This window comes from Arachis duranensis, chromosome 7 (assembly GCF_000817695.3).
Source record: "Arachis duranensis cultivar V14167 chromosome 7, aradu.V14167.gnm2.J7QH, whole genome shotgun sequence".
Classification (NCBI taxonomy): Eukaryota; Viridiplantae; Streptophyta; class Magnoliopsida; order Fabales; family Fabaceae; genus Arachis; species Arachis duranensis.
Genome location: NC_029778.3, coordinates 48,662,299 through 48,670,737, shown reverse-complemented (window position 1 = coordinate 48,670,737; position 8,439 = coordinate 48,662,299).

Sequence of the window (8,439 nt, the reverse complement as noted above, 5' to 3'; positions counted from 1 at the left end):
CTTTTATGCCAGTTTGGGCGTTTAACTCCCTTTTTGGTGCCAGTTCCAGCGTTTAACGCTGGGATTTCTGAGGGTGACTTTGAACGCCGGTTTGGGCCATCAAATCTTGGGCAAAGTATGGACTATCATATATTGCTGGAAAGCCCAGGATGTCTACTTTCCAACGCCGTTGAGAGCGCGCCAATTGGGCTTCTGTAGCTCCAGAAAATCCACTTTGAGTGCAGGGAGGTCAGAATCCAACAGCATCTGCAGTCCTTTTTGGTCTCTGAATCAGATTTTTGCTCAGGTCCCTCAATTTCAGCCAGAAAATACCTGAAATCACAGAAAAACACACAAACTCATAGTAAAGTCCAGAAAAGTGAATTTTAACTAAAAACTAATAAAAATATACTAAAAACTAACTAGATCATAACAAAAACATACTAAAAACAATGCCAAAAAGTATACAAATTATCCGCTCATCAATAAGACGCCTTAGATTTATTGGATGATTTGGACTCAATCTTTGGCTTTCTAATCCCGCTTGGGGTATTGAACGGTACCTTTTTCTGTGTCCCCATAGTGGTCTTACCCTAAAAAAAATAGATTCATTAAATTCTTATTATCATTCTAAGAATATAATAGTAAAAAAATATGAGTTGTTGTCCATTACTGTATGTGCATTACCTTTGATATATTTTTCTTTTTTGTTGCGGCTCTTATAGTTGGGGATACTGGGTTGTCCATATTGATCTCTATTTTGAACGCATCATCGTCAATGAAAGACCTCTTGTCCAGTTCGATAAGATCATCCTCATCATCTGATATAGCAGTATAAATATTTGAGAATGGAAGTGTCTTTTGTGCAGAAAGCTTGGTCGGAGTCTCGAAATCATTCTTTAAACTGAGTTGTGATATCATTGTCTCAATGCGGCTTACAGATTCAAGGATTTTATCAATCTTTTCGTCCCGAGCCATGTTTACAACTCTCATTGACTGCAAACATTTTAAGTAAAATAATGTCATATAAATGTAAAAATACAAAAAGAGTGAGACAAAATTTTTAAACTATATAGATTGTATGACATAATATAAATTGCATTACTGGTTGTCAATTTAATTTACCTCCATGCTATGGAGGAGCTCTTCCACTTTACTAGACAATTCTTCACTTTTATTGAGATCCTTGCTTTGAATATTTTCATCATTGAAAACTAGGTCATCCTGTAGAAAGAGTATATAAAAGATTAAATAACTCATAATACATTCTACTAAAATTTAAAAATTGATTACGTCTTACCGTAGCACTAGGAATTATAGTTCCAATTTGATCAACAAGATCAACTGTGATAAAATCACAGTCTGTAGCCAATGACCTATTCTGTGTATTACGTGCATCATTGAAGACTAAATCTTCGTTAGGAGGAATATCCATGATTATTATCAACTGAATAATATTACTTGAGTATATTTGGTTGAAGGGCAAATACTTAAGACAATTTGTGAACGTATAGAAAATAAGTCGGATTGAGCACATATATATAGACCAAAAAAATCTTTAAATTTTAATTCTATCTTTTTTAAAATTTTTTAAATTAAGTGTAACATCTTAAAACTAGTTTGGATTCAATCGATTGTTTTCTTAGTGAAATCGATTGAAGTACACCTAAACACTATTTCAATTGATTGTTTTGTTATTTTAATCGATTGGAGTACATATAATTATTGTATCAATCGATTGGTTTTATATGCAATCGATTGAAATTGAAATTGATGATAATTCAATCGATTGTATATAAAACCAATCGATTGATACAGTAATTAAGTGCACTCCAATCGATTAAAATAACAAAACAATCGATTGGAACAGTGTTTAGGTGTACTTCAATCGATTGCACTAAGAAAACAATCGATTGAATCCATACAAACACCTGATTGCACCCAGTCTTCAATCGATTGCATTAAAAACCAATCGATTGAAGAAGTAACTAAGTGTAATCCAATCGATTGGTGGATCAAAACAATCGATTGGAACAATGTTTAAGTGTACTTCAATTGATTGCACTAAGAAAACAATCGATTGAATCCATACAAACACATTATTTTCAAGACCTGATTGCATGTTAAGAATATAGATAAACTTAAGAAACAGTTAGCTAAATTCATTCCATCATCCAAGAAGGTCTTACAATTCAAACAAACCTAGTTCCTTTAAGAACTCTATATATGAATTATAAAAATCAAAGCAAGGGATGCTTGTACTTGAATATTGCTATAAAACAATTTCTTCATGGTCCAGGCCTTGGGATGATGCCCCTTGGGTTTGTGATGCCTAAATTTGTGTATAGAAGATCAATTGCTTCTCCTTGGTGATTGAGAGCTTCAGTTTGCCTGTCTTGACGCTGCCTCATATCAGCAAATTGCTCCTCCATATATACTCTCATGCTTCGCAATTCATCCATCAAATCTCGCATTGTTGGCGAAGGAGGGAGTGGTTGGGGAGGTTCCTGTGATTGTGCTTGCACCTCAGGGTCTTGTGGTTCTCCTTGGACCTGAGGTTCTTGGGCATTCGGATCTCTTCCCATCTGTCTTAGTGTGCTGTCATCAATCTTGGCTACATTACTCAAGACGACACCTTTCTCTTCACTCAAGTCAATTCCAAGCCAGGTAAAAATCTTGGTCCAATGGCAGGCATATCCTAAACCAACACTTGATTTTCCTTTCTTCATTTCAAGCATATGATGAACCATAAAGTAAGGCCAATTTATCTCCTTTCCAGTCACCATAGCCCAAAGTACTATAATATCTTCGTTAAACAAGATTCCATGATTATGTTTTCTTGGAATCAACATGTATGAAAATAAATACATCAATATACGCTGCTCATTACCCAACCCACTACAACTTATATTACCTCTAGCATCCATTTGTGGATTCTCATACTGTAGACTCTGCAAACCAACGATCCTATTATATTCACCCCATTCCTCATCTGCCCCAATACCTCCAGTAAATTTTGCCCCATGATAAACTAAATTCCATTATTCAGCTAGTTCTTGCAAAGTAATTCTATAATGATGTGACCCTAAATCAAACTCAATCAGCGGCATTACCTCCTCACCCTTTTCATCAGGTTCAGGAACAACATAATTTAAAGTACTATAAATAGCCCTAACCAAGTTCGGGTAATAATCAAGCCTAGTTTGTACAAAATCGATTAAGTGCTGTGTTTGCAAAGCATTCCAGACCAAGTTATAATGCCTACCATGAATGAACTCAGCTGTTATGTACCTGGGAGGAACAATTGGCCTTGACTCGAACTTCTCCACATAGTTTTTTAGTGCCCTTTGAGACGGCAGCCACCTTGCCATGTAATGTGATGAAGCAACCAATCTGGCAGAAGCAGAGCTTTCTCCCTCAACCCTGGCTCTTTTAGTATTCTTGGTTCTGGCCATTTTGGGGATATTGATTTGGTGGGTTTTGTAAGAAGTTGGATGAGGATTAATAATATGTATGTAAGATGGAGTGGATATTGGTGAGGTTGGAGAAGAAGAAGAGAGAAGAAGATGAAGCTTTCTGGTTCAATGAGAGAAGAGAGCGGTGCAGAAATGGGGGTTCGAATGTTTTAAAACGTTACTTCTAATTCAATACGCATGGTTTGGGTTTAATATAAAGCGAATTTGAAATTTCAATCGATTGGATTACAATACCAATCGATTGAAATCTGAAAAAAACATATTTAGGTCACTTCCCAATCGATTGAAGTTTCAAACCAATCGATTGAATTAGAAGTAACGTGCAAAGTTCAATCGATTTTTAGCCATTACCAATCGATTGAATATTGAGGCCAATCGATTGTTTGGAAGAATTCAATCGATTGAAAATCATAAACAATCGATTGAAAATCATGAACAATCGATTGAATTACACAAATCCAATCGATTGAGTTAAAATTCAATCGATTGGTTTGATAGTCCAATTGATTGGTTTTCAACAAAACACGATTTCATAATTCCTTGGAAACGTCCCGGATTGAATGTAATATTTTAATCGAATGGAATGGCCAAAAAATTTATTAGGATCAATGGAAGATCTAATTCGTTATTGCTTTTGTTCTTGATTGTTAATAAACGTGATAGATTTTGGTTAAAATAATTATTTATAAAATAAAAAATAGTTTTTATAATTAAATAAAATATATGGGGTTAATTTGTAATTAAATTTATAAAAGGACTATTTAGCAATTATTAAAAAACTTAAAAAAACATGTTTTGTTATGGGACCACTTAGTGGTCCAAACGTTCTAGGACCACCGAATCCTGAGCCCCCTAACTCCTTCAAACATTAAGCCCCATCTCGTTCGGAAGATAACCCTAAGCCCTCTCTTCATTGTGCCTCACCCTCACCCTAACTCCACGACGACGACACTCCGAAGAGCCCCAGCGCTCCACGAAGTACCACAGTACTCCGCAAAGAACGTCGCTGCGCTCACAATGCCTCCCCCGCCAATTCCTCTTTCGGCACCCCTAACCCTCTTTCTGCGGTGACTCTCTGGCGGTGATTCCCTCTGCTCACTTGCCATTGCAAACTCTCCGTCGATGCTCCCTTTGACGCCGCCGCCCCTTTCCCTCGCTGGAAACCCCTAACCCCTTCCGCGCTGCTCCCTTCCTCGTGCAGGCCGGGGCCCTTCCATCGATGCTTCATTGCTGGTTTTGAGAGCTGGTAAACCCTATTTATTAAACTCTGTAATCAAACCAAATAACAAAAGAGAGTTGAAGTTTAATTTAAGTAGCAAGTCTCTGTAATCAAACCAGTGCATATGAGTTGGTTGTGGTTGTGTTGTGTTAAATGTGTTAGTTGAATTGATTTATTTTGTTTGCTTAATATTATTTTTGGGTGCTATGGAATTATCAAATAGAATAGAACTGATGTTATTAAACTCTGAATTGATTTATTTTTGTGTTGTGTTGAATGTGTTAATAGAATTGATTCACCATAGCACGCTATTTGATTTTATTTCATATACGAGTGTTTCATTTATGTCATAATTAGTAATACAACTCTAAATCTTTGAAGTTTGGCTAATTATAATCCATAGAGCATGCCACAACTAATTTTTATTAAACTCAAAAGAAAATTGAAAAGCTGCATGTCTATTGAAAGTTGAAACCAAATTAATACTACTGTTTTAACTCGTTCCTAGCAGTCAATAGCAGAAATAGGCATTTGGTTTAAATATGCATGTAATGTTGTTACAAAGAATTTGATCCTTGTTACTTATCTAGCTTAAAATATGTATTGTTTTTACCTTCTTGACTAAACAGATTTTCATCTCTCTTAATGACTTTTAGTTTATCACTGTAAAATTGATGAGCGAACCAAAGAGTTTTAAGGAACTAAGACAGCGACGAAAGAAGGAAATACTTGCTATTTAATTCTTTGTTGATTGTCATTATCAATCTTGTATTTGGTTTAATATTTCTTTAATGGCATAGACTAATGTTATTTCTTGTGCCTTAAAATACTAGTGAAGTGACTATCATAGTACTAAATATGCTTCAGGGATTTGGCCAATTTTAAAGGCTAGGTTCTTGTCCCTATCTATTTTTTACCTATTTTTTATTTTTATTTTTATTTTTATTTTTATTTTTATTAGAGAACTACTTACAATTAGATTCCATCTATGCTTGCTTTGTAAAAAAAAAAACTTCCTTGCAGAAGAATAACTGGATTTCAAGTACTTTTGTTTACTTCTGATTTTTCTGCCCAATAAGTCCTTTGTCTTTTCTCCCTTGAAACTCTTTTTTCTCTAGTATTAACTGTTATGTTATTAATTTCAGTTTCTTCCACAAGATTCTAACAAAGTTATGGTTACTTGTGCTGATTCAATAGCATACCTTAATTATTGAAAGATCATCTTCATTTTTGTGTTCTCATTCTATTTATTGTTTGTGTACTAAGAAAATTTTATATTCTTAATTGATGTGAATCTTGATGTCAATAATTAGAATTGTTCATCCATTCAGATTTCAGAGGCCCTAATCTGTGGTGGTTTGGGTTATGGAGTTCCTATTCTTTTCATACTGCATTTTCTGAATGGTACTTGAAAATATTTTGCAGACTGAAAATAGAGAAGAAAGTGAGAAAATGGCACTACAGGATTAAGCATATGTTTTGAGTTGCTTGCTCATGCTCATATCTTTCCAAAGTGATTACTGTGGTCAGAAAATTCTGTAAAGAAAAAGAGGGTTGAATAAAATATATTATATTATTCTGCATATATTCTATAGCAAATCTTTTAGGCTGAATAATATTATTGGCTATGTGAGTGATTATTGAACAATGGAAAACTATCTTCATTAATTGATTTTGATCAATCTAACATTAAACTCTTTTATTTCTAGCTAATTGTGCAGAATTACGACAATTATAGTTATTTTATGATGAAGATAGAATTACAGAGATTTAATATTGAGCTTATTATAGTGTTTGATTTCCAAAAGTAGTGAACTGATAAGTAAATATAATGATGATATTGCTCGTTATTATTATTCTAAAATCTTCACAATAATAAAATCCTCACAACAATAGAATCTAATGTTAATATTGTTCGTTATTATTATTATTATTATTCTTATATACATGCAATTCAACCGTGACAGCCTATTATATATGCTCCAGGGAGCTATTACTATATGAATCAGGGTATTGTTTAAGTTCAAGTATTCGATAATACTTGATCCACTTGCATTGTTATTGCAATCAATCACAACAGAGACATGTGCGGTTCAAAATTAACCAACCAATTACCTAGCTACTGTTGCATCTATATAATGGCAAATAATATCATGAAATTAAATAGCACTCTTTTTAATTTTTGTTTACCTTAGACATAATTTCAGGGTTCGTGTTAGATGTTTCTCCGACCCATTCCCATTCAAGAGTAAGACAACTTACAAAAAAAGTAAAATAAAAACTATTTAGGAATGCACTTTTCCTTGTCTTTGTCTTCTCTTAAGGAAATTTAATAATTTAATTTAGCTTGTCAAATACTTAACACATATAACAAAAATAAATTAATTAAATATCGAATTATTAAAAAAATAAAACATAGGCTGACAAGTGTTAGGGGTCATTCTCACCCTGGTTGAAGATGAAAATTAAAATTCTCAAAAAAGTTTATATTCATGTATTTTTTATGTTTTAAAGCAAGAAAAAAAATTAATTCTCAAGAAAATTTTAATTTTATTTTTTTTCAAACACACTCTTAATCTTTATCCTTACTTCATCCCGCATTAACAAGTTCCTTCATAAAATATTATTAGAATTTATCTTACATTTGAATTAAGACTAATTGGTGTTTTTTTTAACTAAAAGCCTAATAAATTCATGCATCATACACTATACTATATATACATTAGTCAATATAATCAATGCACATTTTTTCTATTTTAGTATTTATTTAAGTCTAAGTCTATTTTTATTCAGGTTTTTTATAGTTATCTATCCACTACTACGACCACTTCTTTTATTTTGCTGCTCCTATGGTACTGCTTTGCTGTTACTGTGGTACTAATTATCTACTGCCGAATTGCTATTCGCTGTCGCTGCTACCTCTCTAATTTTGCTTCTGCTGCGCTACTACTTTGGTGTTGTTGCGGTACGGATTAAGACAGTAATTAAGGTTGGTTCATGCGAATTTGAAAACATCTGTTAACTTGTTATTGATGTTATGTGTACAACTTAAGTGCTTTCCTAAGGCACTCACTTCAGAACCTTCTTTAAGAATTGCTAAAATTTAATTTTCTTTGCTATTTTATGTCCAATGCCTTCAAAGTATTTTTGAGACTTGGACAATATTGTCTTAGTTAATTAAGCTAGACTCGTAGTTAGTGAGACTAGCAGTAAGGACTTCAAACTAGTAACTTAGCTGTCTATTTGAAATATATAGGTTTTCGATGGATGTGTCCAAGCATTGGATGGATACACCACGTCATGAAAAAGAATATCAACTCGGTGTAGAAAAATTTTTACACTTTGCTTTTTCATCAACGGGAGTTCCTCAAGGGAAAAAAATTCAATGCCCATGTGCAAAGTGTTGTAATAGACTTTGGTTAAGGAGACATGACGTGTATGACCATCTAATATGCAACAGATTCGTAAAAGGTTATAGGCGGTGGTTTAATCATGGGGAATCACTTGTTGCTATGGATATTGACAGTGACACAGATGGTGAATATAACTGTAATGGTAACATTGATGAGTTGTTACGTGATAGATTCAGAGATACTACACAAGTTAATGGACAAAACATGGAGCCTAACGAAAGTGCAAAGGAATTTTATAAATTTGTAGATGAGTCAAGCCAAGAACTATACCCCGGGTGTAAAGGATTCACAAGAACTATAGCCCGGCTCTCATCATTAGAGAAGAAGATGGACGGTGTATATGGTTTATTAA